Raw genomic sequence first — 9184 nt, 5'->3', positions numbered from 1 at the left:
GGACAGCTTCCCACCAGAAAGAATTACGCGGCTCAAAATGTTGGTGCTGTGCTGAGGTTCAAAGACCCTGGAGCCGCATCTGCTCCATCAAGTTACTTCTCATTGACTTCCCCTGCTTGCCTCAGTTTCCCCAGCAGTTAGGGGAGGAACAAAATAAGCTTAAATGAGATAAGAGGTGTGAGGACAGTTATTCCCCTAGCAACAGGCTTCCTTTGGTGCCATAAACCTGCCTCTTCCCTGCTCAAACCACAGTCTCTGCAGAAAGCGGGTCTGGGTGCTGTGGGGGAGGAGCTGAGTCCCAGGGGCTGGGAACAGGGCCCTCTCACAGCTCAGTCCTGGAGTGCCTCACCCCTAAGGCAGCCTCCCATGCAGGGTGAGCCAGGGCAGCCCTGGAGCTCAAATATCCCCCTGGGCGGGGGAGGAAGGGGGGAGCTCTGTTCTCATAGATTTTCCCAAAGCTGGATTGCTGAGACAGGCATGGACGCCTGGCGCCATGTGACCTGCTGGAATTTTCCCTTCTAAACTGACACCTAACTCTTCCAGTTATGTACACCAGGAAAATAACATCCAGGGACTAACAGGCTTCTAATTCCCTGTGGCTCCCCCAATCTGCTTCCCTCCTGCAAAAAAAAAAAAAGAAAGAAAGAAAGAAAGAAAAGAAAAGAAAAGAAAGAAGAAAGAAAGAAAGGTCCTCTGTGGCTGTGGGAACCTGGGTTAGACAAGAGGCCCCAGGGTGGGCCCCGCTGCTGGCAGTGCGAGGCACCCCATGCTCCTGGTGTTAGCCAAGTGCCAGGCCAGGGGGACCCCGGTAGGGACGACTCCGGTTTGAGTTGGGCTCAGGAACGTTGGCCCAGCTCTCGGGGGATGGGGGTGAGGGGGCTGTTCTAGAAAGGTGGGATGGAGTGAAGCAGCTGTCCGTCCCCAGGAGCCCAGGCCACCCGCTGCCCTCCCTTCCTGTTTTCTGACAGTGTCCGATGCTCCCATCCTGTTCATTTCTGGACCCCGGCTTCCTGGCCTGGGAACGATAGCAGGACAGAAGGAGAGCAGGTGGTAGTTTCTGGTTGGTTTTTCTGGTTTTGTTTTTGTTTGCTTTTAACTTTAAAGGGCTGGAGTGACACTCCCGTCTTTTTGTCGAACAGAAAACTGTAATAGTGGCCCGTCTTCAGTGTGTCTGTCATAGCACAGAACAGCAGAGGCTGATACTGAACCTGGGCTGTCACTCCCGGGCCCGTCCCCAAAGCCTCGTGCCTACCTGCTGCTGAGCCACCGGCTGACTCCTATCTGGCTCACTCATGTGCGAGCTACAGCTGTACGTGGTGTAAGATACACACACACACACACAGCCCAGGAGGGGACTTCTGTTCCTCTCGCAGGAGGGATTAGTCACACCACAAATACATCATGGAGGCCCCTGGGGTCTGGGTCTGGCTCTTCCTCAGTGGTAGTGTTTTTACTGGTGGCCAGACTCTTCACAGCGTTCCTGTCAACTTGCAATAAACCATGCTAGATGAGAGAGCAGATAAGGGCAGGAAGACGTCAAGGGGGTGTGTCCGTGCATGCACGTACCTGTTCGAGTCCAGGTGACTTGAACGAGGGTGCCTGGCTGGATCAGGAGGGCATGTGACTCGATCTTGGGGTCATAAGTTTGAGCCCCATATTGGGTATACAGATTACTTAAATAAGACTTAAAAAAAAAAAAAAATCCTGAAACAAAAACAGGTGACTTGAATGAGCCACCTGGCACTTCTGTTTGGTTCGGAATGAGTGGTGGCAGGATTGGGGTGGCCCCAGCCTCCTGCCTGCCCCGTGGTGCAGCATCTGGGGAGATGAACTCTCTGGGCTGCCTCCCCCAGCTCCACACGTCCCCTCGGGTCTGAGCCACCCACTGTGGAGCAGTCTTCAGTGTTGTCCTGGCCACCCCTGGGGATTTCCAGAGTGAGCTCACACAATTGCTCCCAGTTTCCTATGCAGCTGAGCCAGGCTGGGGGAAGACCGGCAGGGTCATCAGCGCCCACTGGGAGTGTGCAGGCTCGCCTCGCGCATGGTGGCTAGGTTGGGGAGGTGCCCAGGCCAGGCCAGCTCTCAGGATAGAGGCCAGGGGGAGTTGCCCCACCTGCCCCATCACTGGGGGAAAACAAGGGCTTCTCCCCCACAGCCCATAAAGTTACTGTTGCTTCTCTATGGGAGTGAGATCTGAGTGTAAAGAAAAATGCATCCTCTCATCTTCGGGGAAGCACGAGAGCCACAGTGTTCACATTCCGTCATTGTGTAAACTTATCCAGGGACCCAGACACAAGTCATTTGTTTGCAGTTCAAAAGCTGCCAGAGGCATGTTGTGGGGGTGGGGTGCCAGGAGAGTGGTTGGAGCTAAGTGGGCAGTGCCAGGCAGGGATGCTGGCCAGGAGGGTGGGAGGGCGGTAGGAGGCTGATGCCCAGCGTGGGGAGCCAAGGAGCGAGGCCCAGAAGCTGGCAGCCACGGTGGCCCGTGAGGTAGTGGTCAGTGGGATGAGGGTCACCTGTGGTCCGGGCTTCAGTCTCCTCAGCTATACTGTGGGGTAGTGCAGTCCACCAGGACTGGCTGCTGTGAGGATTCCAGGGGTGATGCATGGGATGTCTTGGGCCGGGAGTCTGAGGTAGGAGCCATCGGGCCTGGTGTTAGGAGCGTGTCTGTGTGCCCTGGGCGCAGGCTTGTGACGATGACAGGAGCCTTGCCTCGTGGCTGTTGGGAGGGCTAGCTAAGAGCATGTCGGAGAATAACAGTGCTATAACTACTCCACAGAAGTGGCCCAGTCTGGGGTGGGGAGCGCCACTCCGCGGAGGCTGGGGGGACGGAGGGTGGGCTTGGACATGGGAGGGGAGCCTCAGGCCAGGACGTGCTGGCTCCTCCCAGCCAGGGCTTCTCCCTGTCTGCCTGCATGTGGGTCATGATGAGGGGATGAGGGGGTCATGGAGGCGGTGACCCTCAGCTCTGCTCCCTCTGGCCGGGCTCGCAGGGCCAAAAACAGGGTAAGCCTTTCAGAGCGTTGGTCATCATCAGGTGGTCCTGCCCCTGATCCAGCCAGAAGCCTCTCTTCCCTCTCCAGATGGCCCTCCCCAGGTCAGGCCTGCAGGGTGGCCTGCAGAAGGCCCGGAACAGGAGGTGGGGGCCCCACTGTGGGATGGGGCAGGAGCAGGACTTGGCATTGAAATATGGCCTGAGCCCTTGCTCGCGCCTTGTCAGCCACTGGTGATAGATCTGGACAGACAGCGTGAGAGAATGTTTGAGAAAGCCCTTTGATAAGCTGAGAAGGACTACCTAAGTGCCGGGTGATGTCATTTCTGCCTAGGGGACTGGGAGGAGCTCACGAGTCTCAGAGGCCCACACCTAAACTCACCCCCAGCACCTCGGTCACCATCCCAGGCCCATATTTTGGCCACTTTGCCTCTCCAGTTACGGGTTGGCAGAAGGCACCCCCCCCCAACAATGAGACCTGGGACAGGTGACTTTTGACGTGTCTGAGCCTCAATTTTCCCACCTGTCAAATAGAGATCTGTATCTCTGGGGCTCTTGGCTCAGATAGACTAAGTGCACAGTGGTCAACCAGGAATAAAAGAAGCCACCAATTAGTAGCCGTTGATTATGCGCCAGGCCCTGTACATTCATAATCTCATGTCATCTCTGCTGGATCGGCAGGTTTGGGGGGACATCACCCCATTTCACAGCAGAGGAGACCGAGGCTCCGAAGTGGTAACTTGCCCAAAGTCTCCCAGCAGGTAAGTGGCCAAGCCAGGGTTTGAGTCCTCGCAGCCCTCCTTATTCCTCAACGAGAGAATCCGTGCTGCCCCAAAATGAGGCAGGGGGCTGTGGTGAGTAGGGATTTACAAAGCCCTACACCCCCAGTCTTAATGGCCTGGATGGGCCCATGTCCAAATGCCCTGAAGCCCAGTCGTCATTGGCGCCGGGGCCAGCCTCTTCTGGGGAAGCAGCAAGCTCCGGGGCAAGGTTCTGGGAAGTCAGGTTTATTAGCTCCTTAATGACTGTTTACAAGCTGAAAATTGTTTGCCTGGCATGATCCCTCCTAGCTGTGGGGCCAGCCTGGGCCTCCAGAAGTGAGGGGCACCCAGAGCCCCAGCCTGAGTGGATCAAGATGAGGGACTCAGGGCAGCCCAGGGCCTGACTTCTGGCTGAGTGACCCTGACCAGGTGCTTACCTCTCCATAAGCTATGGTAAGGCTTTGTCCCTCAGCTGTGTGTACACCCAGGGTGAGCCCCAGCTAATGGTGACAAAGCCACCCAGATTTTAGACTCCTGGGGGGCTACTTAGCATCCTTTAGCATAAACAGACTAGGGTCAGAGATGTTAAGTGGCTTGCCTAAGAGTTCACAGCTTTTAGGGTTGGGCCCAAGACCCGGTTCCCTCAGCTGGACAGTGTTTTCACTGTCTGGAGCCAGGCCACAAGGAGCCGGGTGGATATTAGGTGGACCCCATCCTTGCAAGCCCGAGACAGAGCCCTGCTCTGTGTACTGAGAGTGGTCATGTCTGGAAACAGCCTGTCACCCCTCGGTGTCAGGGAGCTTCCAGCAGGAGTGAAGTGGGCCTCCCCTGCTCCCCAACCCATGTTGTACCCCATCATTTCCCTAACCACTGAGCATGTGCTAGGCCTCTGCCAGCGCCAAGGACCAGTGAAAAAACCCAGTTCCCAGGGGCTGGCTCAGTTGGAAGAGCATGTGGCTCTTAATCTCAGGGTTGTGAGTTCCAGCCCCACGTTGGGTGCAGAGATTACCAAAAAAAATAAATAAACTTGGGGAAAAAAACCAACAAACAATTCCCAGTACCTCAAGATCTTGAAAGGCAAATCCTCTTGCATGTTTGGAGCAAAGCCCCTGGCGTCAAGCTCAGGTTGACATGGTGTCCAATGGCGCATTCTCCCTCTCCAGGAGCCCTCCTGTGCCCTGGTATCAGACCCAGAAAGGACCAGGGCCTTCTGGACCCCCAGTGCCGCCCCTGACTCCTCCCCTTCACAGCAATGCTCAGGGAGCAGCAGAACTGGGACAGAACATGTCTCCTTCCCAGAGGAGGCTGGGCTGTTGGGCAGGGCCCCCTGGGACCAGCCCCTGTGCTCCATTCCCTCTCTTGTCCCCAAGCTGCAGTTGGCCCCCAGGCTCTGGGAGCTGCTGCTTTCCTGGGGTGTGGGAGGGCACCTGCATCCCTGCTCAGCCTCTATCCCCTTGTGTGCTTCTACGGGCAGTTTCTGGAGTCCAGAAAGTTCCAGAGAGCCCTTGGGGAGGGCACCTAGGAGGGCAGGATCCAGCACTGTGCCCAGCTGGAAACACCTGGTGGCATTTAGTGCTGCCTGCCCCTGCATCCCAGCTCAGCCAGCTTCCCGGACCAAGGGCCCCCTCAGAGGATGGGGCATTCACGTCTCTGCCTGCCCCACTGGCGTGTGGCCCCAAGAAAGCCTGATGGGTGGGACAAAGTGGTGTTGGGGTCTGCACCACTCTAAGAACTTGGCACCCCCCCACCCCCACTCCCACAAGCTCCTACCCTGGGCCTGGAGCCCAGCACCCACTTCCCGTGTCTGTGGTCAGCGTGCCACCCAAGCCACCGTAACTGGGTCACAGGGAGTCCAGAACCTGGGGTCTGGTGGGGAAAAGCCAGTGGGTCATCAAGCCCCTGAACCTGCTCCCCTCTCCCCGTTCTTTATCTTCTGAACTGAGTTTGCGCAAAGCCTTTTAAGGTGTCGGGGGTGGAGAAATAGGGGCTCCCCCCGTGGGAGGGCCGCAAACCCACAGGTGCTTTCAGCTTTTCTCTCCGTTGGGGCCAGCTGGGCTGAAGCGCAGCCTCCCAGCACAGCAGTGCAGGCGTGTCCGTGGACTGGCATCTTTGGGGAAGTGGGCACTCACTGGGAGGGAAGGAGAGGGACGGGGCGACCCGCTGGCTTCTCTAACCCTGACCAGCAAGCGAGTTAGAGTTCGTAGCCTCCGAGGGGGACACCGTGTCCCCTTCCCCTTCTGTCTCTGCATTCTCTCTTCCTAAGTCCTGTCCCCACACCCTCGGTGTCTGCTGGGCACTTCCCAGCCCTTTGCTCTGGCCCCGCTCTTGGCAGAGCAGGGAGGTGTTGGGGTGAGTCACGGGCCATCGGGAGACCAGGTTAGATGACAGCCTTTGCATAAGCTGCCCCTTCCAGGTCTCGAGGGGAGCTGGAGCAACTTCCGCGAGGTCAGCAGAACTCGGGGCTTTGCTGGGGTTCGCACAGTGGGCGAGGGCCAGCTTCCTCTCTGCAGCTTTCTAAAAACGCCCCAGTTCCCAGAAGGCTGTGGGGAGGGACCAGCCAGTTTCAGTTTCTGTGGCAGGGAAGCAGGGGAGAGAGGCCACTTCCTTGTGCCTGGCTGTCACCCCGTCATCCTGTGATTCATCAGGGGACAGACAGGTTCCCAGCAGCCCCGGGCCATCTTCCTTCCCTCTGCACTGCCCACTCACCCACAGCTCCAAGCCCAGGCCAGGGGGCGGTTTATTTCCTCGGTCCAGGGGACCTGTGCGCTCCCCCACCCCCCACCCCGGGAGGTCCCGTTAACTTCCCGAGGGAATCTAGTGGTTGGGAGTGGTCTGCCTCTTTCCTCTGCTGGAGGGGATGCTTGTTACCCCTTGTCCAAGGGTCCCTTCCTTCCTTTTGTCCCCAGTTCTGGCCCCGATGTCCGTAGCCTCCTGTTTCCGTCTGGAGCTGCACCTGCTGCTCACTCCCTGCCCTGGTTCATGAGAGTCCTCAGAGCCTGGGGATTGCGGAGACCCCATCACCACTAGCAAGACCAGGGAAGCCTTCAGAAGCCTGCTGGTGTGCACTGGTGGCCTGCAGGTGGGGAGGGAGAGAAGGGACTGGAGCCAGACCCCTGGGGGCAGGTGGGGAGGGGATAGCCGGCCCATTCAGGCTTGAGGGGAGGGGTGCTCCCCCAGCACCCTGCCTGGCACGCCCAGGTAGAGCTCCGTCAGGGGACCTCTCTGGCCGAGGCCTTGCTTGCCGTGGCTTTGTCTGTCGGGATAGGGCTTAGCTGGCAGTGCCCGGCCCCACCCTTTGTGGGGAAACCAGATTCTCTGGCGGCATCAGTGAGTGCTTTCCGAGTCTGCCTTTCTGTCATGTGTGCCTGATCCAGGCTGCTGTCAGCCAGATTACACCACTGGGGGTGGGGGTACAGAAATGTCAACCCGTAGGATGATTTGAATTCTGCACTTCACGTTTTCTTTGAATCTGCCCCACCCACACCCCATGATGGACCTCACCCTAAGTCCCCTTCCTTTACCCAGGCCCAGCTCCTCTGGGCTGGGCCGGAAGGCCCCACTGAGGCCTTGGGCAGGTGGCATTGGCCTTGCTGGGTGGGGCAGCCTCTCAGACCTTCCACACAAGCCCCCCACCCCTCCCCAGCCCAAAGGGTGGGTGCTGCGGCAGCCCTGGGGTCTTAGAGAGAGCAGCGGATGTGACTGTGGGCAAGGAGGAAGCCTTGTCCCAGGATGTCACAATTTCCTCTGCAATGAGCAAGCATTTCTGGGGCGTGGGAGATATGTGTTGGGCGGGGTGCTCCCAAAGCTCCAGTACTTTTTTCCAACTGGGTTCCTCCATGCCCTAGACTTGGGTTCAGTGCCCCCCCGTACTGCCAACCCTACCCTCTGCCCCCCACCACCCCAAGGAAGGAACTGGGCTTCTGGTACACCTGTCCACCATTTCTGTACAGTTGGGGGCAGTCTCAGGAGCAGGCTGTCCCCTCCTTGGTGGAGAGGGGCTGTGGGAAAGTGGTGTTTTGTGCTGAACTGTGGGCCTCGTGGGTGTCAGAGCTGGGCCATCACCTTGTCCAACTCAATTGCTTAACAGAGAAGGAAACTGAGGCCAGGGGGTAAAGCTAGCTACAGGCCAGCATTGCCCACGAAGATGGTGAAAATAGCTCTCTTGGATACCACGCTCCTCCCCAGGAAGGTGTGCCCCCAGCCCTGCCTCTGCTCTCCAGGGCCCAGCCACTTCTCCCTGTGGCCCCCAGAAGTGCCCTGGGGCCGGTCCAGTCTCCCCAGTGTCAGGATGTTGGCACAGATGGCAGCAACACAGTGGGGGGCTCTGGGCCGGGGGGCCCAGCCCGGGTGCTATGGCTTTGGGATGGAAGGGCAGGCCGGGGGTCTGGGCTGTGCTGTGGGGAGAGGGGAACAGGAGGTCCAGTGGGGGCTCATCCTCGGGATTGCATCTGCCATCCTCGGGCCACAGCAGGGCAGAGGGCACTTCGTGGAGCCTTCCAGAGTGGGCCACTCCCTTCCTGGGCTGAATGTAGGATTGGGGGGATAGTTTTAGTCCAGGGTCCATGTGGACTGACCGTCTGCAACCATGCATATGCCCCCCCCCACCTGCCTCCCATCCTGTTAGCCATTAGTGGGAGCTATCTGTGCCAGACTGGGTGCTCCTCGGGTAGGGGACCCCTACACACAGGCAGGTGTCTGCACTATGCTAGAGGAGGCAGGTGAGAAAGTGGTTGATTCTGTCTGGTGGTGACAGGGCAGACTTCCTGGAGGAGGTGACATTTCACCTGCCGTTGCCCAGGCAGATGAGGTGGAGGCTAGTGTGCCAGGTGCAAGGCCTCCAATGAGGAAGTGGGGGCCAGGGGACCTGCAGGGCATGTATGTCTGCTGGGGGTGGAGTCAGGTTCTGAAGGGCACTGGGTGCTTCCTGTGGGAAAGTGTGATCAGCGCGGAGTTCCAGAAGGAGCCTACGTGCTTGGTGACCTCACCCAAGCTCGGACTCGGCAGCTCTACCCTCCCAGCCTTCCTCCACCGCCTGCCTCCTTCCCTTCTTGGTGCAGGACAGCACCTGCCTGGTGCCCTCTCACTGCACCCTGGCCCCAAAGGAGACCAAACTGGAGAACTTTCCATCCAGGGGCCCCAGGGGAGGCTGTTGTCTTGGAGCTGTCCCCAGAGTAGAGGCAGGCCCATCTGCCCGTGATCTCTGAGGGGCCTTGTCACCCACTGCCGGTCTGCCCTGAGGTGTGAGGTCAGGACTCCCAGCACTTTGGGATAGAAGGAAGGATGCCCGAGTCTGTTGGGCAAACCCTGAAGCAGAAAGCGTCCTGGGCCCCAGCTCTGCCTCAGATCCCCCCTCGGGCGCCCCCTCCCCAGCCAGAGTTCCTCTCTCCTGTGGCTGGAAGACTTTGCCGCCCCTGTGAAATCAGAGGGAGGG

This window comes from Neomonachus schauinslandi, chromosome 15, assembly GCF_002201575.2.
Source record: "Neomonachus schauinslandi chromosome 15, ASM220157v2, whole genome shotgun sequence".
NCBI lineage: Eukaryota > Metazoa > Chordata > Mammalia > Carnivora > Phocidae > Neomonachus > Neomonachus schauinslandi.
The sequence above is the reverse complement of the archived record's forward strand: the minus strand, read 5'-3'. Positions refer to the sequence as shown.